Source organism: Miniopterus schreibersii (genome assembly GCF_964146895.1).
Source record: "Miniopterus schreibersii genome assembly, chromosome: 1".
Taxonomy (NCBI): domain Eukaryota; kingdom Metazoa; phylum Chordata; class Mammalia; order Chiroptera; family Miniopteridae; genus Miniopterus; species Miniopterus schreibersii.
This window is the reverse complement of record NC_138101.1, coordinates 196560463-196584115: the sequence shown is the minus strand read 5'-3', so window position 1 is coordinate 196584115 and position 23653 is coordinate 196560463.

Sequence of the window (23653 nt, the reverse complement as noted above, 5' to 3'; positions counted from 1 at the left end):
GCTGAGTTACGCTGGCAGCCCTTGTCCCATCTCCCTGTAGGCTGCGGGCTCTTTGAGGGTGAGAGCCGCATCTTACTCAATCCTGTTTCCCTAATCCGATCCTAGTACAACCTGAGGCCCATAGTAAGTACCCAAAGAATGATAAGTGCCCGAAGTTCCCTTGATCCCAATTTTGACGGAGGAAGATCAGGCAGATATGCAGCTTTAAGTGGGGGGAAATTGAATGCAACAGCCTCAGTCCATTATGATACAAGAGCGTGACGTAATATAGCGTGAGCATTAAAAAGAACGGTCGGTCCATCGCAAGATGAATGAAGTGTGGCCTCTGCGTACAACGGGATGTTACCCAGCCTTAAAAAGGAAGGAAACCCTGTCACGGGCTACAACAGGGGTGAAACCTGATGACGTCATGCTGAGCGAAATAAGCCTGTCACAAAAGGACAGATACTGGATGGTTCCACTTACGGGAGGTGCCTAGAGCAGTCCGAGTCATAGAAACAGAAGGTGGAATGGGGGCTCCCGGGGGCTGCGAGGAGGGTGGAATGAGAGTCAGTGTTTCATGGGGACAGAGGTTCCGTTTTGAAGATGGGAAGGTTCTGGGGGTGATGGTGGTGATGGTTGCACAGCAGTGTGAGTGTAGTCAATACCACCGACCCGAGCACCTAACAGTGGTTGAGATGGTAAGTTTATGTGATGTGTACTTTAGCACACTACAAACAATGCGAGTTTTGTAGAAATGGGGAAATGCAGTGTGTTCACTGCACGTAGAATGGAGAATGACAGACCATGAAAACACATGCAGGGGGAGGGAGACGCCAGCTTGAGAGCCACTGCGGGATGGGGACTGGGGTTATAACCGTTGTGTGATTTTAAAATGTATGTAATGTTGTCACATTTCCTCCTAAAAATTTTAACAACAACAACAGCAAAATAAAGATGCCACAGGAACACTTAGCAGGGGAAAGGGACAGAAATATAGATAGATCTGAACGAGACGGACAGAGTAGAGGCAGGGTGTCTAGGTTTCTGATACAGAAGGATGCAGAGCTCAGTCGGCGCCAATGGCCTCTTAATAAATCCCTTTGGATGATGGTGGTTATGATGATGATGGTGATGATGATGGTGGTGATGGTGATGATGATGGGGATGGTGATGATGGGGATGATGGTGATGATGATGGTGATGGTGATGGTGGTGATGATAGTGATGATGATGGTGGTGATGATGATGATGATGGTGGTGATGATGGTGGTGATGATGGTGATGATGATGGTGGTGATGATGGTGGTGATGATGGTGGTGATGGTGGTGATGGTGGTGATGATGATGGTGGTGATGATGATGGTGATGATGGTGATGATGATGGTGGTGATGATGGTGATGATGGTGGTGATGATGATGGTGATGATGGTGATGATGATGGTGGTGATGATGGTGATGATGGTGGTGATGATGGTGGTGATGATGGTGATGATGATGGTGGTGATGATGGTGGTGATGATGGTGGTGATGGTGGTGATGGTGGTGATGATGATGGTGGTGATGATGATGGTGATGATGATGGTGATGATGATGGTGGTGATGATGGTGATGATGGTGGTGATGATGATGGTGATGATGATGGTGGTGATGATGATGATGATGGTGGTGATGATGATGGTGATGATGGTGGTGATGATGGTGGTGATGGTGGTGATGATGGTGATGATGGTGATGATGATGATGATGGTGATGATGATGGTGGTGATGATGGTGGTGATGATGGTGATGATGGTGATGATGGTGATGATGGTGATGATGATGGTGGTGATGATGGTGGTGATGATGGTGATGATGGTGATGATGGTGATGATGGTGATGATGATGGTGGTGATGGTGGTGATGGTGGTGATGATGATGGTGGTGATGATGATGGTGATGATGATGGTGGTGATGGTGGTGATGATGATGGTGATGATGATGGTGGTGATGATGATGATGATGGTGATGGTGATGGTGGTGATGATGGTGATGATGGTGGTGATGATGGTGATGATGGTGATGATGATGATGATGGTGATGATGATGGTGGTGATGATGGTGGTGATGATGGTGATGATGGTGATGATGGTGATGATGGTGATGATGATGGTGATGATGATGGTGGTGATGATGGTGGTGATGGTGGTGATGGTGGTGATGATGATGGTGGTGATGATGATGGTGATGATGATGGTGATGATGATGGTGGTGATGATGGTGATGATGGTGGTGATGATGATGGTGATGATGATGGTGGTGATGATGATGATGATGGTGATGATGGTGGTGATGATGATGGTGATGATGGTGGTGATGATGGTGGTGATGGTGATGATGATGGTGATGGTGATGGTGGTGATGATGGTGATGATGGTGGTGATGATGATGATGATGGTGATGATGATGATGATGGTGATGATGATGGTGGTGATGATGGTGGTGATGGTGATGATGATCGTGATATAGTTGAACTGATGGATTAACTAGATTAGACCAAATTCTAGAACATAAAGTTGGTACTAAAACATGAAGGAAGATGGAATATCTAGTCAGAGACTCAAAGAGACACAAGACAAATATGGTATGATTCCACGTATATGAGGTACCCAGAGTTTGGCCATGAATGTCAGGGGTGGGGTGCACATGTGTGTATCTAGGTTGAACTGGAGACCACAAAACCTGATTCCCAGCACACCATGAGCAAGTCACCTGTCTTCTGGTGACTCACTCTCCCTGTCTGTGAAACGAAAAGTCTGCACTAGGAATCTCTAAGCAACCTTTCAGCTCTAACAATTTCCAAATGGATGGAGCTTATCAGCCCTTCAGAAGTTAGGAAAAAAGGTAGAAATAATTCAGTGTCGACTCTCTAACAGCCTCCTGTTGCAAAAGGATTTCCATGAACGTTATTTTTAAATTAATCGGATGCATATTGCAGAGCTCACAATAAATATATGAATACAAACAAGGAGAATGCATGTAAATATATAATTATATTATGCACATTACATAAATGTCATATAAACTTGGAGAGGGTAGAAACAAACCATGACTACAGCTAATCATGAATAAATAACTTGTTATGCTGAGCTGTTTCTCGAAGCACAGGGCTTGCATTATGGAAAATGACTTCCATCGCCCCCCTCTGCTTGGTTGATTTTTATGTAGGTCTCATCCACCACGGAAGCCTAACGGAGGTACAGCAGCAGTCATCGTAACTGAGAATTTCAGAAGATGTGGAAGCCCATGTCTTTTCAATCCACACGAACATCCGAGCAGAAACCCGCTGTAACGGGATTGAGCCAAGGAACAAATGATGACGGCAGAGGGGCCTTGGAGGACCCTGAGGATACAGCAGAGAGGTGGGACAGCGACCATTCACAATACATAATTGAGGTTGGCTTTCTCTGGTGCCGTGAGAGAGGTTCTGGTAACCTGGGTGCCTCAAGGACAGCCTTGAGCTGATGAGCTTCCCTGAGAAGCAGGAAGTCGGAGCAGCCAGAGGCTGTGCGGGGACGTGGACCCCTGTGCGAACTGAGAGGAGAGTTCAGAGGGACTCCCCCGGCTCTTGCACAGGTCAACGGATGCCACGAGCACGTGGGGAACCGGGGAAGCTGAGCCAGTCAGGGGCATCCCTCAGTCTTGCAAGAGTCTTTGGGGAAAGAGCTCCAGTGATTGCCAGTTGGGGGAATGGCTTTGCAAGCTGAGGTCACCCACTGGTTCTCAGAGTCTGCACACTTTGAGATGTCAGAGAATTTACTTTGAGATGTCGGAGCATTTACTGGCCCTTCCACATCTCAATGTGACGTTGAGGGCAAGCAATGGTTCTGTTCTTCAGGGGCGCCCACAGGAGTTGGGAAAGGCCTGGTGCCAGCCAAAGAGGGGCGGTTCCTTACTGTGGCTTCTGTGTCAGACTTATTGGTTGAAAACTGACCAACTAAGGCAAACAGTTGCCTGGTTTTCTGGACACTTGATGGCAAATAATTGATCTTATCCCTCCGGCATGACTGGTCCTCCAGGGAGGTGAAGGTAAATCTTTGGAGGAGGCTGTTAGGAACTGAATGTCTGCATTCCTATGACGTGATATTTAGAAGTAAGGGCTTCAAGGGGTGCTTAGGGTTAGATGACATCATGAGGGTGAGTCCCCATGATGGGATTAGTGTCCTTACAAGAAGAGGAAGCAGAGACGTCCACCGTGTAAGGACACAGGGGGGAGGCAGACATCTGCAAGCTAGGAGGAGGCCATCACCATGCACGAATCAGCCAGCACCTTGATCTTGGACATCCAGTCTCCAGGACCATGAGAAGTAAATGTCTGTTGTCCAAGACCCCCAGTCTAGGGCTTTTTGTGACCGCAGCCCGAGTGGACTGAGGCTGATACAATGACTTAGCAGGTTTACTCAACTAGACAGTGATGATAACAGGTTGAATTGTGTCCACCCCAAGAAAGATACATTGGAGTCCTAACCCCAACACCTCAGAATATGACCTTATTCGGAAATAAGGCCTTTGCAGATTGTAAAGGTAAGATGAAGCCATCGGGGGGGGCCTTAACCAAAGGGGGAGACTGGACGCAGAGACGGAGGGAGTCTGTCATGTGACGATGAAGGCAGGTAACAGGGTGATGCATCTACAAGGAATGCCAGAGACTGTCCACGAACCCCAGCAGCTCCAGGAGGGGCAGGGGACAGGTTGTCCCTGAGCCCCAAAAGGGACCAGCGCTGACGACACCTTGATCCCAGGCTCCCAGCCTCCTGCCTGTGAGACCATAAGTTGCTGTTGTGTAAGCCACCCGTCCGTGGTCCCCATTACGGCAGCCCCAGGACCCAGCTCAGGCACCGGAGCCAACACCATGAGAGTTGGACGCAGAGGCCATCGAAGTCGGGGGGCAGCACCCAGGGCTTCAGGCAGAGACCACGCTGGTGGCGGCTCTACCACCACTGTCCCGGTCACCTTGAGCTAGTGACTTAACCTCTCTGTTCTTCAGCGTCTCCTCTAGCACAGGGACTACGTGACAACTGAGCAGGTCGCTACTTGTCACAAAAATCACGGGAAATAACACACACCCCTGCCCAGGCCGCGCCCCTAGTAAATACTTCACGACGACGACTAGCTGTCACGCTTTTATTCTAGAGTTTCCAGCTTACAGACCCTTTGCAGAGACACTGCCTAATCCGCCGTCCACCTGTCCCCAGCTAACTACTATCCTTTTCTTCTATTTCAGTGTGTAGGCAAATTAGCAAGTATGGGGTCTGCAAACAATGAGGGGCGACTAAAGGCTTCCGAATTGCTCGCCCACTTTAGTCACCCGAGGTTCTTTGCTGGTTGGTTGGTTGGTTTTGTTTTTTAATTTATCTTCATTGTTGAAAGTATTACCGACGTCCCCCGCTCGTCCCCCCCGCCCCCCCCGCGGCCCGGAGACCCCGCTTTTCCTCCAGCCACCCGAGTCTCGCGCGGCCTGGAGGAAAACGTGTAGGTTTGATCCCCTAAACAAAGACAACGCTAATGAATTCACGGCCAACCTTTTCAGGCCTGTGATAGCGAAAGATTTTCAGTCGCTTTAGCCCGAGCTGCATCTGCACCCGGGGTCACCCAAAGAAAAGGCCAACACATTCATCTTTGTCTTCCTGGTGTTGAGCCACCTCTCAAATAATCCATCGCACGGCACGAGGCGAAACTCAAAACCTTAAAACGCCGTCCATCTGGCCCCCAATTAAAACATAATCTTTTTAAGCTGCCAATACCCGCTGCCCTGATCAATAGAGGGGACGATTATGAATGGCGTTTCCTAGTGATCTGGTCCGACAGGGGATGGATTACTGCCGTGGCGTCCAGGGGGAGGGGACAGTGGGCCGCCCCGACATGGCCCGTGAGCGGGAAGGCTCCCCCTGCGGCCTAACTGATGTGGAGACCATGTCTCACGATTACAGCCACGCGGCGGCGTTTATGAAATTCCTGTGACGCCACCTTGCAGTTTACAGGAGGTGAATTAAGCATCCAGCCAGGCCTTCGAGGGCCGTTTTGGAAACGCATCTTCGGAGCCAGGCGCTGGGCAAAGTGGGAGCAATGGTGAGGCTGTCGCTCAGGGGAGTGACGTTGCAGAGACCCTCGGCCTCTCCCGCGTGTGCCGCTTTAGACACACGAGAAAAACAAGGCCGAAGGCGGTGCGGGTTTCCCACCAGGTGACAGGAGTCTGCGCTTGGACGCGGGGCTCCTGTGCCTCGGGTCCCAGCCCTTTCGGGTGTGGAGCTCAGTTCAACCTGCTCTGGGCCTCGCGCCTGTCGGGGCCTTTGCACACCCCAGACACGAGCAGGCCCTGAATCTAGCAACACCCACCGGCCATCGCGGCTCAGGATTCACTCGGAACGTTGGCCACGCGGAACGACAGTGAGACGCGGCCGTAGGACAGGTCCCACGAGCCAGTGAAAATGAAAATGCGCCGCTCGCGAGATGGATGAAAACGCTGTCCTCTGGTCGCCGGGAGGCCGGGCTGACTGGTTCCCCACCTAAAACTCAGCTCTCTCGTAAGCTGGCTCCCCCCCCCCGCCATCTCTTCACGGTCTCGGCTTTTCCCATTTGGGGCACAGTCCTGATGTAGGAGGGGTTGTGGAAGGGGGACTAACAGCCAGCGGGCACCTACGGCTCAGCGGGCACTGCGGCCACATGTGACTGTGCAGGAGGGAGGTGACTCGTGTGCAGGCTTCCAGGACCCCCCACCCCAGAGCCAGCAAGGAGGGGACCGCTCTTCCCAGCTCACACACCCTCCCTCCCCCGCCCGGCAGAGCCTGGTTCTGGAACATGGTTCTAGACCCCAGCGGAGGAGAGAAAATGCACCGTGAGAGCTACTGGGGGTCACGTGAAGTGGATCGTGTTCATGTTTTTCAAGAGATGCCAAGTTCAAGGTTAGCACGGTCCCCTTCACTTGGTTGGTTAGATTGCTAATGTCTTCAGTTGTGGCTGTTTTCACGTGGATGCAGACCACGTTCTGTGGATGCAGACAGGTTCTGTCTGGGGGGAGCGTCTGGTTGGCACCTTGAACTTAAGGGCAGCCCTCAGGACAGAGATTGGCAGCCACGTGGTCTGGGCAGGGGACTGTGTCCCAGAAAAAAGGGGGATGGTTTCCCTAAGGAGGTGCCAGCAGACGTCCACGACAGTGACTATTCCAGGGTCACACCAGCCGGATGTGACTGGGCCGGAATCCAGCCCCGAGTCCTGCTCCTTCTGGGGGCCCCCGAGCTGCCTGCCCCGTCCGACCACCAAGCTCTGTACAGATACCTAAGGGAGTAAAAAGACACGTCTCAAAGGCTCACGGTAGACGCCTGTGAGACCCTTCAAAAGATACGGCCACATGCCCTCAGTGGCACCTTTTCAATAGGCGGGGAGGAAAGAGGGCCTCGCTTTCTGTGTCCCTCCCCTAAGAACAAGGCAGTTTATTTCCCAAAAGTCCTGGGCATGTCCCTCTGGTTTCACTGACCCACCGTGACTCACCCCCACCCATTCCCGAAGTGCTGGGCCGGTCAGCTGGGACGGATGGGGTCTGGTGGCGGCCACCACTGTGTCCCCCGCAGACACTGCCGGAAGGTGTCGGGGGAGGCCTCAGTGTTGATGAGTCGCCAGAAATTAATGATAAAATATGTAACATATGCGGCGATTGCTATGCGTGTTGCTGAAATATCTGAAAGCAACCAGCTATTTCATTAATAGGATTTTAAATACCGTTTTTCCGCCTCACAAACAGGTTAGACATAAAAGAAAGCCTTGGACCTTAAAGGAAACGCCACACACACACACACCATTTAAGGCTCAGGAATAGAACCCATAAAAACCAATGTGTATACTGTGGGATTTATAAATGTAAGCAGAATTTTTTAAAATCACATCTAATCTAATTTATTTTTTAAAATACCAAACGGCGACGTGAAAGAATGTTTAACTATTGAAATGCTAACGTGCAACACAGAAACAGGTCAACAGCACAATCATGAGGAAATCATTTTGCTCTGCTGCGATTTCTAACTAACTTTAAGCCGGTGGATGTCCTTTATAGTAATATATTCGTTAATGACAACAATTAATTGGGAGCCCATGAAGGAAAGATCCAAGCCAGGCCCGTGACCTGCATGGTCTCATTTCACCCTCACAGGCCCAGGAGGGAGCTGCAATGTCCACTGACGAATGTGCTTAAAAACGGGACCTTCGGAGGGTCTCTTTAATCTCCTGAGACGCCCGGGTTGTCTGGCCTGGCCGCCGCGCCCCCACGACGAACCCTCCAGAGCCCCCCTACCCGGGCTCGGCCCGCGGGCTCCTTCATTTATTCGGTGGCTTAAAGTCACTGAGGGAATTCTGCGTCCCACCCAGCACTGTGCTCAGAACGGGCGGGGGAGAGGGTCCTGTGTCACTAAAAAGCTATCAGACACTTTTCCCTTCATCTTTTTTCTCTACACTTCACTTTTTAAAAACATACATACGCCAGAGATTGCAAACAGAGCATTTCGGAAAGAGGGAGTAGTAAAAAGAAAAAAAAAAGAAACCAATTTTTCAAATTTCAATTTTTCCACAAGCAAAACAAAACAAAAACCGTAATAAAACAATCATTTTAAAAACTGCCGAAATGCTCGCGGGGAGCCTTTGCGCTGAGGTCGGGTATGACGCCGGCTCACCTCGCTGGCTCCGCTGGGGCTAATTCTCTAAAATTCTCTAATGGGACGTGGGATTGACCTTCAGGCGGGATGCAAATGGCCTTTAAAACCCATCCAGCAGGCCCTCCGTCTCTAAACATGAGGGGGCCCCTCCCGCCTCCCTCCCCCATAAAGGTTGCCCCTCAAAGTCAGCCGGGAACTCACGGTAATGGATTTCAAAGTCAAGAATCTAATGCGAATCTCAGCATTTGCTTATGTGCTCTCCGAAGCCTCGACAGATTAGGTTTGGACGTATTTTCATAGATCGTATCTGCATAATCTAATGGAGGTGATTTCAGGAACACGGAGGCGCTTCCTGCCATGTACTCGCCAGAGAGCTACTCCTGGCCCATCACGGCAATGCAGCCTGCGCTTTCGCTTGAATATTTTTATTTCATCCAATTTGCAGAGCCACGTTGAGAGGTTTTAAACAACGTCCCGCCTCTGCAGCAAGGTCTTTGTCTTGGCCGAATCACGGGGAGACACCGGTGAGTCCGAGGACGAGGGGCCCTGGTCTCTGCTCAGATCCGTAATGTAATTGGCTTTGTTAAAGGGGCTCGGGGATCCTGTGACTTACATCGTGGGAGAGCTTGATCCATCAGCTGCGCAAGGTTCCACTTGTTTAAATATTTCCTTTTAAAAGGTGCAGCAGCCCGGCCGGTGTGGCTCAGCGGTTGAGCGTTGACCTAGGATCCAGGAGATCGTGGTTCGATTCCCGCTCAGGGCACATGCCCGGGTTGCGGGCTCGATCCCCAGTCGGGGGGGTGCAGGAGGCGGCCGATCAGTGACCCTCCTTGATGTTTCTCTCTCTCTCCCTCTCCCTCCCTCTCTCTAAAATCAATAAAAGCATTAAATAAATTTTTAATAGGTGCTGAAGGCTCCTAACTTCATCAGCACCCACCCTCCTGGCTGAGATGGAGTCTGCAGCCCAGTGCCACACCCAGGACTGGAAGCAGTGAGGTCCCTTTCTCTCTTCTCCTGACGGGGGACCCTGGGCTGGCATCTCACCTATTTCCATCACGTTACAGGAGGCCCGGGCGAGACTGTCCCAGGCTAATGTCTTCGGGAGGATCGGAGAAGATTAGACTCTTAAAAGTTCAATTTTCCTAACATAAGTCGTTTTTTTCCTACGTAGCTGCAGGGTCAACGGGGAGGGAGGGACCCACTGTAACTCTACAGGAGCTCGCGCCCAGTCCACGCGGATCCTGTGTGGTCTTGGATACGGTGCTTGACCTCTCTGAGCTTCCCTCCCCTCTGGTGTAAACTTGGGCCAGTCATTCTAGAGCCTTGCTTGGTGACGGCATACACCCGGGGAGACGCTCCGGAGAGGACACGTCCCCTTCCCGCGGCCCCGCACGCAGACACCCGGAGCAGGAGCTTCAGGCGGGGCAGAGCCCATGGAGAAGCCCGATCAGAAGGCCTGGCAGAGAGTGGTGGCAACTGCGAGCGGCTTCTCGGCTTCCTAGGAGAGGCGAGCGGAGCGGTCCCTTTGAGCACAGCCCTGAAGGAGAGCGGGAGCCCGGGCACGCATCTGGGGACCGGCCTGCAGGTGCCAGGGCTCCGGGCCGGCCGAGCAGGCGGAGGGAGGGCTCAGGCAGGCGGGCGGCAGGGACAGAGCGGGAAGGACACCAAGTGCCGACGCGGGGGACAGGTGACGCTGAGCCCCACAGGCCCAGGAGAAGGGCAGCGGGAACCCACTCAATGGTTTCGGAATGGAAAGGACATGACCGAGTCGGCGAATGGGTGGGAAGGAATGAACAAGGCCCGTGAAAGGACTTGTTAAAAGCCTGTGCCAACGGCCTGGCCGGTAGCTTGGTTGGTTAGAGCGTCATCCTGATGCACAAGGTTTGGGTTCAGTCCCTGGTCAGGGCACATACAAGAAGCAAGCGAGTGCATCGGTAAGGGCAACGACAGATCTCTCTCTCTCCCTTGCTCAATAAATAAAATTTTTTATTCAATAAATAAATAAAAGCAATCAATCAATAAAAACTTTAAAGCCTATACAAATATAAACACAGAGAGAGAGACAAAGAGGAGCTGTTGCCCTTTTATCTGTGTGAGCCCCAAATACAAGGGGCAGTCAGGCCTGGGGCAGGCGCGGCAGAGACTGGGGGGCCTCGGTCAAGGCCAGCGTGCGACCTGTCAGGAGGCAAAGGCACAGGGGCTCGGTCCCCCCTTCCACGGGCACGAGCTCACCACTCGAACTGCTGAAAGTCATGTAAAGAAGCCCTTCAAGTACCACGTCGAAGGCGCAGCACAGGCCACAAGCCAGCCCCACGGGGTCGTTTCTGTGCATGGCCGTGACATTCGGCGAATGAGCACCTGCGACTTGGGACGCAGCTCGCCGAGAAATGCAGATCCGTCGGGTGCTGCATCTCAAACAGCGGGGGTGCCCCGCCTCCACGGGGCGTCGTAGCTACGTCAGCTTCAGGTAACGAGTGTCACGGGTCACCAGTAGGCAAGCTCCCACGAAATGGGAGGCAGCGAAAGGAAATTTGAATTACTATTTTTATTGTATGTGAACTTAAGTATGTGTTAATAATCAGATGACTAAACCCACTGCCCTGAGTTTATTTTCCAAATAGTCAGGACACTTTGGGGGGACTCTTCTCATTGAGAAAATAAGGAATGTCCTTGTACGAGGGGCCGTCCCATCGTTAGGCCTGGGGAGCTTGCACAGAAGCCCCCCTGCTGCAGATGCCCAGGGCTGCTTTAGTTTGTCTGCTCCAAGCCGCCCTCGTCCGGGGCATCAGCAGCTCTCTCTGATCCCGGCTCCAGCCGATCTTGATCTTGGTTCTTGGCCTCTGTGACCCCTCGGCGCTCCCCTGCTCCCCTTTGTTAGACTGTTAGAGCTGCATGAAATGGATCCGGGAACGGGAGAGTGAGCCCCCCACCACTGGGGTGTGCAAGCAAATGCCAGAGGGTCACTAGTAGAATAGGTGGCACAAGGCACCCCCCAGGAAGGGAGCCCCGCAGGTCCGTGAGCTAGAGGACTGCCCCACGGTGAGGCTGAAGCCAGGAGCCGGGGCCCCGAGGGGGCCGGGGGCCTGGTGTGGGGCCCCTTCCAACTTCCTCCCCCGATAAACATTTCACTCTCACCCTGGAGATGAACCTCTGCCTGCCAGCCTGGGGCCAGTCCGATTTCAGTGCCAAAGCAATCCTGCCTGTGGGCGTCAGGAAACTAGGCCTCGGGGCAAGACCAAAGCTACCCGATAGGAAGAGCGCACCCTGTGTGGGCAGCCCTAGCTTGGGGCCTGGCGCGGTTCCTACCTGGGCACCCCGAATCTCCCACCCCCGTCTAAGCAATGGTTTGGGGGGGTCCCCCGGTGGCTCCCCCAGTTTCTCCCACACTCCGATGTCACGCCTGTCCTGCCCTCCCGCAGGAGGGGGGGCCATGTGCGTTCCTGGACCTCGGGCCTCCTCCGCTAAGCACAGTTTCAGGCACATTCTGTGGTCAGGAGAGGCATTTATACTCGCTGGAATCACGGCATAAAACATGTTTGCGGTCGACATTGCGCTCAACGTTCTATAAACCGTTGTCTGTATTTCAGCCAGGAAAACCGCAACGCTTTTAATGGCTGCGTAATATTCCACTCACGTGCACAGAGCACCTGCCGTGTGCAGCACTCGCCAGGCTGGGGAATCTAAAGGGGCATCCTGTCCGCTGGCACTAACCCCGACACTCCCAGGTTCAGAGGATCCTGCGCCGTCGGCGGGCACATGCGCTAACTCACCCCTTCGACAGATGAGAAAACAGAGGCACAGAGGCAGGTCCCTAGGGGAGCCCCGTGTGGTCCCCGGAATCCAGACCCCCCGCCGGGGCCTCTTCCCAGCACACTCCCCTCCCCGAGAAACAACGGGACGCGCTTCTTTTACTAGTTCGACTTCCGCCCAGTTCCAAATCCAACCACAGCATTCAAAATCTTAAAGTTCGATCAGCTGAGAAATAAGGGTATTAAATATGATTAAATACGATTGCATTTGCGGGTACGGACTGTTCTTCCATTACCTGCTTTGATTAAAAAAAAGCTATCTGGGCCGTGGCGTAGAAAAGTAAAATGCGACAGGAATGGAAAACCCTCGCGTTTGCTGTCTCCCCACTCTCCGAAAGGAGAGACTATTGTCTAAGGCGAGTCTGCACCGCGTCGGGAGCGCGGGAGCCAGTTGCTGCGCGTCACGTGTCCCCTCCCTCCTTAGTTGGGACAACTAAGGGCAATTAGGCAGAAGAGAAAGGCGGTCCTGCAACTCCCCGAGGGGCAGGCCCAGGGCTCCTTTCTCAAGGGAACGTAGACCAGAAGCTCTGGCTCGACCCTGAAATGTAGTTGGTGCAACATCGAAGCCCAAGGAGTAACCGCGATGTTTCTGTCTGGGATGCGAGGGGGAAATCACTCACGACGTTGTTTGGGTCTTTCTGGCTCTTCTGGGGGAGCATGGTCTGCCTTTTCCCGGAGATGACGGTTAGTGTCCCTGTTGTGTTCGTTTTCCACGCTGCACCCCCTCCCCCTGAGCTCTGTCGACGACAGTGAACTTGAGGGGCTTTTGAGAACGGCTGGGACGCCGTGCGGGTCACGACGGACCTGGACACGGGAACACTGCGGTGGGGTGTGAGGGGGCTCCTTCCAGCGGCGATACATGTCATATTCTTGAGAGATGAGATGAATGACGGGCAGAGAGAGAGAATGGGGAGCATGCCGGGGTAACAGCTCACTTATCTCCACCTTTAATTGAACACTTGGCTGAGACTCAAAACCTGGTGCACACCCACCTCGGCCCTCGGGATGCCGCGTCCCCACCTGAGCGAAAACGACCCGTCACGAACCAGCCTCACGTTCATGGGAGCTGAGACCGTTGGGAAAGGAAAGGGAGGGGTAGCTATAAACACAGATTTTATCAAAATCATCCAGAGACCTAGGGGGGACCGTCATCTCGTCCTCGACTCCAAAAATTAGAAACCAGATGTTTGCAAAACATGAGAACCAGGCCCAGCCTCCCCGTGGACCTGCCCCCGGCCTTGGCCAGTTACTTTGCAGCGAGCGTCTGGAATGATTGACGTTTCCCCGGGTTGTGAGGGCAGGGACTTAAATCAGGGCCTGTCGCAGGGTCCCCTCCACCCTGAGAAGTGTCAGGATGTAAGGTTGCCAGATTCCGCAAGTGAAAGTGCAATATGCCCGGTAAAACTGAGTTTATTTTAGTATAAGTATGTCCCATGCGGTATTTGAGACATTATACTAACAGCGTATTTGTTGTTTAACTGAAATTCAGATTTTACTGGGTGTCCTGTATTTTATTGGGCGGCCCTGGGCAGGAGTCGAGCTGTGTGCCAGTCGAGTCATTGCCCTGGCCAGGCTCCCACGGAGAAGCTGCTGCTTGGATGCAGGTCTGTGGCCTCCTGCCCTGTTATATTACACACACGCACAAACACGTGCACGCACACACATGCACACACATGCACACACACGCACATGCACACACCTGCACACACGCGTACACACACATGCACACACACCAGCCTCTCTCCATAATCGGGCTCCGGGTCACGTTATAACTCTGAGAGCTCTTGGCTCGGCGCCTCCTGTATGACGACAGGATGCATTTTATTTACTTAAAGCACAGGGCCCGACGGTCTCCAGGGATGAAACAACGCATCTCGGATTCCTGGGGGCCAGGTGCGGCTGGAGGTGCGTTCATCCCAATGTCGCTGCCATCGAGCCGAGGCTGAAAGCACTTCCTCAGACGCAGGGAGTCGGGAAAAATCTACAACGGGAGCATAATGTGAATATCGCCGTTAGGGTAATGGCCAATGTCTCTTCCAAACAAGTACATCAAACTGGCTTCTGGAGCCGCGAGCCAACCGGTCCCCTCCGCCAGCGGCCGGGAGGGTGGCGCAGGAGGTGGCCGCGCCCTCCTTTCCTTCAAAGAGGGGGGCAGACCCGGCACCCCAGAGGCCCCTCGGGTTCTGTGGCTTAAATAATTCATATGGCCATGCACAAAAGCTCAAAACACACCCAAAGAGCAATAAGGACTTACTCTTGGTCATTTGATCTCTAGGTTCTTTCAGCAAATACTCAGTGCAACCAACGTGCCGGGAACTGTCTCGGCTGCAGGGGTGGAAAATGAACGGAGGCGAAGCTCCTCTCCCGGCCTTGCCGGTGCGACGGAGACATAAACGAGCAACTCTAACAGCCAAGGGCTCGAAGAAAACCAGCGGGACAGCAGCGGCTCCTAAGCAATGCCACCGTGGCAGCGCTGAGGGGGGGCAGGACTGGCCGTCTGGTGGGAGGACTGTTGGGGTCGACTTGAAGCTTAAATAAGTGCTGCAGAGGGAAGGCGAGGGGACGTCGAGGAGGACTTTCCCGGGAAGGAAAGGAGTGCACATCGCACATTCTGAGAACGCAGAACGGTCTGCAATGGGGATAGGACACCGGGAGCGGCCGGAGTGGATGTGGGAAGGTGGCCTGGAGGTAAATTGGGGAGGGCTCCCATAACCAGGCTAAGGAGTGGACTGCATCTTGTGAACCAGGATTTGCAGTTTCATAAGACGTCAGTAGGCATTACAAAACTAAGCTTGAGAAGCACCGCAGGACTTATCAGAGCCTTTAACACTTTAACACACATTGGAACTTCCAAGGGGGCATACAAAAGATACACTCTCAAATATTTTAATCATGAAGTCTTTTTTTATTTCAAGAGAGCTATCTCCCGGGATGGGCATTCCACAGAATATACATTGGGAAAGGCTAAGAAAGCAGCGCAGAGCCATGGAGTGTTTTTTGAGAAGAGCCATAACATATGGTGATTTTTAGGATAGAAGTTTAACCCAGGCGCCAAGAGATATATTGAAATGGGGTCAGGAGAGGGTGAGAGTTTGCAACCCATTTCACACCAGGAGCGAGGGTCCCCTGACGATGCACAGTTTCCAACTTTGTCACTGAGAAGATGCTGCAGTAACTGTGACCCAGGACCCAGGGGGAGAAGTGAGAGCGCAGTTTGGGACAAGCCGATCCAGCATTACTCAGGAGACAAGAAGCTGCAGCATTATTTTAAACTCATCTTCTGAAAAGTCGAGAGGAGGGCTCGGTTATTAATGGAAAGCTATGAGATGCATTTTAATTATTGCCAAGACTTGAGTCTTTTAGTGAAATGCATATTTATAAACCTCTGCGGAGCATAGATCATTTACCTAATAGAGCAAGACTGCTCCAGAGTCACCCTCCTAATCTATCAGGTAAATATCCACTTATAACCGGTTACTTAATCCTGGCTCTTTCCCCAGTAGGTCGGAGTGGCCCGTACGACTGCTTCATTCCCTGGCGGGAGTCTGTGATCATCCATCATGGTGTCAATAGATATATATACATTAAAGGAATTAGGAGTTATTGCCTGGGACAAGAGCGAACATTTAGATGGAGAGAAATGCAAAACATAATGAAGCGGCTGCTGCGGTGAGGAAGAGGGGATTTTTCATTTTAATAACCAGTCCTAGTCCCGTGCAGAAGGAGGGAAGAGGCAGGATGGCGGCCGTGAGCTGAGCTGTGTCCGAAAGGTTCGGATCCTCCAGAGCAGGCCCCTGGCTAGAGTCTCCTCCCTTAAGAAAACAGAGAGGAACATATTCTGCACCCCTGGGCCCCTCACCTTGTACCACCCCAGCACACACACACACACACACACACACACACACACACAGACGCACACACTTCCCTTTATTATGTGTCTTAGGAACCTCAGAAATTGACCACTGACTTTAATTCAGCATCTATTATATGCTGGGCACTTCTGCTTGCTAGGTCTCATTTATTTTTTTAATTTATTTAAATTATTTATTTTTCAATTACAGTTTACTTTCAGTATTACTTTGCATTAGTTTCAGGTGTACAGCACAGTGGTTAGACAATCATATACTTGACATAGTATCCCCTCGCTATTTCCAGTACCCACCTAGACCCATACATAGTTGTTACAAAATATCTGACTATATTCCCTATGCTGCACTTTGCATCCCCGTGACTACTTTGTAACCAAATTGTACTTCTTAATCCCTTCCCCTCTTTCTCCCAGTCCCCAACCCCCTCCCCTCTGGATCTGGTTTAGAATCCCAATGATTGTATCCCCCAATAATTTTAGTGCCGCTTCGATGAGGAGGAGATGGAAGCTTGGAGAACTGAAGGGTCTACCTCAGGTCCCACGGCCACGAGTGGCAGAGCTGGGGTTTGAGGCCGGGCCCCACTCTTTCCCGCAGCTGCTTCTCCCACTGAGACTGGTTGGTCGAGGACGCACTCAGGTGCTCTGGTTCGGAGGAGACTCTGGAGCCAAAGCCGCCCACCCCTCCCATGGCATTGACCCAGAGAGGCCCCAGTGGGGTCCATCCGTTTCCTCCTGCTAACCCCACTGGTCTTGAAGTTAAGCTTTGCAGATATGTGCGTGTTTCTGTGTGTGTTTCTATGTGTGTGTCTGTGTGTCTGTGTGTGTATCTGTGTGTGTGTCTGTGTGTGAGTGTGTTTTGCAGGACACATTCTGTCAAACGTCTATGTGCAATCCCAACGGAGACGCACACCAGCACAGTTGCAATGGATAAAGTGGGGTCTGGGTCTCTGGGGCCTGCCCCAGACACTGCACAGGGCTCCCGTCCTCCATGCCCGTGGTGGCCCCTGAGACACTTCATGGAAGCCTTGCAGACACTAGGGTCTGGCTGGCTCAGGGCCATCAGCCACAATGGAAACCGCACGTGGGGTCAGCATGCCGTGGCCGGAGCTTGCTCTCCACTCGGGGTCTTAGCCCCGGGCATAAAAGCCACCTGTGGTGGTGGGAGAGGGAGTCCCCAGTCTCTCTGTTAGCCCAGTCGACGTTCGCCACTTATTGGAACAAATGTTTTCAAAACGAACTCCCCAGCTGTGTGCGGCGTGAGAGGTTCAGACAATCGCAGAAAGGAGGTCCCGGGGCGAAAGACCAGCCACACGGAGCAAGACTGCTCAGCGGGGCTGGGATTTAGCTCTAAATGCTGTCGATCAGCCCCGAGAGGGCAAACATGGCCCAGGTGCTGTGTGGGAAACGGACGCAGAGGGTCAGAGGGCAGGAAATGATGCTGAGAGAACCGCAATAGATCTCATTTCAGCGCCAAGGTAGAAACTGTTGCTCCCTTATTGTAAATGCAGAAACTGAGGCCTCGGAGCCCAAGTCCCGCACCCGAGGCCACAGAGCTGCTGAGTGGAGCCTGGGATCCCGTCTGGCTGCCGACGGGGCATCTTCTCTTAGGTCCCACCTTACAGAGAAAATACGGTAACGTCTCCTTTCTCTGGGATCATGAGAAAAATGAACTGTTCCACCAACTCGATTTTCCAGGTAACTAAAACATATACCTTTGATCCCCAAATGTTTTAAGATTTTAATTATTTTAATGGAAATGTTTTCTCTGTTCTTAAAGAAGGCTGTTCTGTGTGATTAACCTTGTCTCCTGGCTCAGGGCCATCAGCACAGGCTGGGGGTCTGCACTGGAGGAAACCCAGGAATAAATCATCCCAGAACCTTCCAGAGGCTGGTCATCGGCCACCTCCCATCACCTGCCACCAGCAGCATATACCACAGGCACCCGGCCCTGCCCCACCCAGCTCTCCCGGGCCCTGCCTGCCATTTGGGGTCTTTCCTGTAGGGCCTGGTCCCACAGAGCTGGGCATCACTAATTCCCAAATCCCTGTGCCGTGGCCTGCAGGCCTCGTGGCCTCGGCTCAGGCTGTCCCCGAGGCCTCCAGTAGCAGTTCTCAAGGTGGGCGCTGAGGACACCTGGGATCCACCAGAGCCTCTCAGGGGGTCCCTGGGGCCCTGCCTTTTCCTGCTTCCTGTCTGTGTGAGGCCAGACTTTCTCCACATACATCAGCCAAAGATCTACACCCCAGCAGATCTAATGAAAGCCAGAGAGGACGACCCGGCTGTCTCCCAGTGAAGAGATGTACAGAAATGTAAAACAAGGCTATTTTCATGGCCTGTGTTGTTTTGTTTTGGAATTACTTATTTTTTACCAAAAATATATATATATTATTTATGTCCACATGTAATGGGTTTATTATTTTTACTTTCAGTGAACTGATCATTTAAAATTTACAAATTGGTCATTTCTCAGTTTTAATCTCTAATACAGTAAAAATCCCTATAACCCACATAACAAAAGCTCTTTGGGGTCTACAGTAATTTTTAAGTGTGGAAAGGGGTCCTAGGACCAAAGAGTTTGAGAGCTGCTGGCCAGACCAACCATGCCCCTTCTCCACCTGCCTGGCTCCTAATCTCCTTTCAAAACCCTGCTCAGGAGCCACCTCTCCAGGCTGAACCCCCAGACTGGGACAGACGCCCGCTAATGCATACATGTGCCTTCCCCCCACCTCCTATTTATTCCCCGGCGGGGAGCTGGGCTGTTCCTCTATCTGTTCTGCTAAATGGCCGTCTCCTGCGAGAGGGGACGGCTGTGCCTTGTCGCCTTGGCGTCCTTGTGGACAAGGTGGTGAACGAACGGACATCGGGCCGACCCTCGCCGCGGCATCGCCGCTCCGGGCTTACACGCTCACCCCTCTAATTTACCTGCCTTGGGCAAAGCTCTTAAGCTTTCTAATCCTCAGTTTCTTGGGGAATAAAAATAATACTCATATCCACGGGATTAGGTGAGGCCTGGGGTCTGGAAAGCTGCGTGTGGACTTGAAAGCGCACCCCAGCGAGTTATTGTCCCCCCGCACTGTGAGTGCCCCGGATGGCTCCCGCCTGCGGACCGTCCCCAGGCGGCCACACCTGGGTCTGATGGCAGCGCTCTGAGCCAGCCTGGTGGTCAAGCTGGCTGCTGGCCGGCTTCCTTGAGGCTGGGGGGCTGTCTCCCCCTCCCCGTGGGGCTGCTGCTCAGACTCATCTGGGGGGCCAGGGACCCCGCGTTTCTGGAATCGGGACGTGTCCTCCCAGAGCCTCGGTGACAGACCACAAGGGCAACGTGTTCTCTCTCTCGCCATCCTGGAAGCCAGCGGCAGGCCGGCCAGGCTCCCTCCGGAGGCTCCAGAGAGAAAGGCCTCGGGGCCCCTCCCGGCCTCGTGGCTCTGGGCCCCCCGGGCCCTCCTGGCTTGGAGCTGCACCACTCCAACCTCTGCCTCCGTGGTCACACGGCCCCCTCCCGGAGGACTGTGCCCCTTCCTTTCTTAGGGTCACCCGTCATTGGGTTGAGGCCCACGCTCAGCCAGTATGACTTCCTCTTAAAGGACCTCGTCTGCAAAGACCATGTTTCCAAATAAGGTCCCATTTGGAGGAACCAGAGGTTAGGGCTTGATCATATCTTATGGGGGGGCGGGGGACACACTTCGCCCTCTACACAGGATGACAACAGGAGGCGCTGGTGACGCCCAGAGAGCGTGGCGCCGGGGAAAGCGTGCGGGCCTAGAGCCAGCCTCCGGGGTCGCTGCTTGGCTCCAAAGAGCGTCGCTGCGCCTGGGCTCACGAGGGGGCTTCGGGGAACTGAGAGGGCAGAAGTCTGCCCGCAGGCGGAGAGCAGGTCGCAGGCGAGCAGGAGGGAAGCCCGGGCGCAGGGAGAAGGGCACCCCTGACGCACCGTGCGATCGGGCGAGGGGACTCTCCGTGTCCTCATGGGAAAGAAGGGTCGCTGCACTTTCCTTTCAGCATCCTCTGGCCATTCGCTAAATCAGGGGGAGTGTCTGTGATAACCCTGGTCCACAGCAGGCGCTCAAAAAGTGGAAGCTGTTATTATAATAATTATTATTATGATGATGATTATTACTATTGTCTTCCAGTCCTATCCGTAAACTCCACTCACTCAACATGCTGAGACACAAAAGTCTGTCCAGAAGGTCGTATGGAAACGCCATGCCATAGATTTGGGGGAATTTTAAGGGCTGTTCAGGGAACACAAACCCAGTCCCTAGTGACCATTAGCAAACTGTCTCTCCTCCCTAGGTGCTGATTTCGAAACCTGATGACACTTGTGGAAACAGGGCACACATTAAAAAGCAGAAAAAAATTAAATTTCTGTAAGTTAATCACCCAAAATTAGAGGCTATCATTTTAGATTTATCTTTCCTATATTCTCTCTATATACATTTTTTTTTGGATCAAGCGAACTTACTTTTCACGTTATAAACCACAGACCTTCTCCCATGTCATTATCTGGTCGAAGACCACTCCATTTTATAGCTGTCTATAGACGCAACGCAATTTATTAAAACCTTTTACTGTCGGACACTTAGATTTCATTGTTGTTGTGTTTCATATTATATCTTCGCAATAAAACCCTGGTAGATAAAACCGCACGCACACACCGTGAGAGCTTCCACGGAACCCAGTTCTAGAAACAGAATGGATTGGGCAAAGCCGGTGAACCTTGTGAAGGCCGTTGATATGTTTTAACAAGAGGCCTTGCAGAAAGGACGCACCCACACTCCTCTGGGCTGTGTGTGTGTGTGATTTTTAGAGAGAGTGGAAGGGAGGGAGAGCGGGAGCGGGGAGAAAGAGAGAGGGAAAGAGAAACATCGATGTGAGAGAGACACATCGGTTGGCTGTCTCTTGCACGCAGCCCGACGGGCCAGGAATCAAACCCGTGACCCTTTGGTGCTAAGGCTGGTGCTCCAACCACTGAGCACACCGACCGGGGGTTATTGTGTATTTTTTAATCTTTGTTTCCTTGGGCTTATCGTTTTAATCAGGTCCCATTTTACGTTTCATCGACTGAGGAGCAGCTCCTTTGCAATGGCTCTCTTCTCCTGTGATTTAGTTCAAGGGCCGGCTGACGTTGGCTGTAAGGACCAGGCAGTAAATATTTTAGGCTCTGCAGCCCAGCGGGTCTCTGCTCTGACTGCTCAACAGCAGCCACAGACAACACGCAGATAAATGAGCTGGGCGGCGGGCCGATAAAACTTCAGTGATGGACACTGAAATCTGAATTTCACGTCGCTTTCGTGTATCGTGAAATATTTTTCTTCTTTTGAATTTCTTTCCTACCATTTAAAAATGTTGAAAAACAGCAGCTATCCTGAGCTCACACATTGCACAAAACTGTGGTGAGCACAGGGCATGTTTGGCCCACGAGCCTTATTTCTCCAACCCTCTGATTTAACTGAAGGCCCCATCCACACAGGACCCCTTATCCTTTTAAACTTCTCTTCACGAGAGGCTTTTTTTTCCCCCTAAATCTAATCACTTTCAACCCTGGCTGCACATTATAATAACCTGGAAAATTAAAAAAAAAAAAAGCCGGTGCCGGGCCCCACCCCAGATGAATTCATTCAACCGGGCTGACTTGGGAGTTTGCACGGGCACAGAGCCTGACAATCTCTCCAGGTGACCCCAAAGCTCAGCCCACACTGCACTCCAGTTAGTCACAGGCAGAGCAGCTCCGTCCTGCAGGGGCCACCTGAGCCTGGGCTGCCGCGAAGCCCCGGCCCCGGGCAGCAGGAGGTAAAATGCACCGCGTGGCAGGGGAGGGTGTCCAGCTGTCCTTCAGACGTGCAGACAAAGGGCGTCGGATTCTGGCTTCATTCAGGACTCACAGCCACCCTCCCTAGAAGGATGGACAGGTAGGAGGTTTCTTAAAAAATCCTTCTGGCTGCAGGGATCTTTTCCCCCCGGGCTCTGTGGTTAGAAGACCTGGCCCCCTGGGCGACTTAGGCCTGCAGGAGGTGGGCCCTCCCAGCCCTGCCCTTCCCGGCGCAGGACCGGTGGGGACATGGTGAGTAGCGGCACCCGGGCTGTTGCCGCCCGGCCCTCCGCTTCCACCCGCCAACCGCGGGCACCGAGCGCACGGGAAGAACCCTGCGTCTCTCTCCCTGGGTTCCCCCCGCTCTTTGCTTTTCTTTGCAGATTTCAAGGTGATGACAAAAAGAGAGAGCAGTCTTAGCATTTGTTAATACCCACTTGACCCACAAAAGAAAATTCACCAGCCTCGCGCGCAGCTTCTCATTTAAAAACCATTAGACCGTTCCGCTTGGCGGACCAGATCTAAATATTCTTAAAGGGGTGGTTTAATTTAATGATTACCTTAACAAGCCCCCTTTTAAAATGATGATCCGCCAAATCGCGGGGATTTGTTTTGGGTTCTGATCCAATAAGTGGCTTTGTACAGAGAGGACCAGAACGGAATCTGATTTGGTTCAGAACCCGGTGAAAATCTCAGAAATTACTTTGCATATTTAATCACTGTGGAAACATGAGTACAGACTACTTTCTAGAGATTACCTTAGGAAAAATAAAAAAAGCTCCAGGCTGTGCAGCCCGCATGCCAAGTACTTTGATTTACAGGGAATTATTTGGATTTTGTAGAACACTCAGTGTTTCAAAGACTTCAACCTGCTCAGCCACTGGCAAAAAGACACATTTTAAATAGTGGAGCAAAAGCCGGGCTTTGGGGATGGAAGTGACATGGGGGGGGACCCGTTGTTCAGGCCTGTAGGGTGGCCTTAGCTTCCTTACTTTATGCAGCCAGAGGTGACCTGTGGCTGACGGAGATCAGTGGGAAGAAAAGATAAGGGTGTGTCACCCCAGGAAAAGCCCTCTGGGCCTGTCACCAGGAACTAAGGACACACGTGGCCCATGGGAGGGCAGACAGCCACCTTCCTATCTGTCCCCAGAGCACAAAGCAAGGGCCTTGATCTGACACAGCCCCGCTGCTAAGGGGCTATGTGACCTTGACGGGGTCATGTCACCTCCCCTTTCCTCATCTGCTCATCCCTTGCTCTGGGTTTCTGCTCATTGGTGAGGCTTTCTCTGACCACCCCCCTAAGGACCCCCCTTTCTTTCCTCATGCTGGCCTGTTCTCCTTGCCACCTAGTCCCACCTGCAGTGTGCCCTGTTAGCTTGTTTATGCTCTGCCCTCTCCAGTTACAGTGAGGCTGGTATTTAGTTTGCTGTTCATTGGCGGTTCCCCCAAAACTGTGCCTGGCTCAGCAAATATTTGAAGAAAAAAATCAATAAGGCCTGTCTCCCCGATA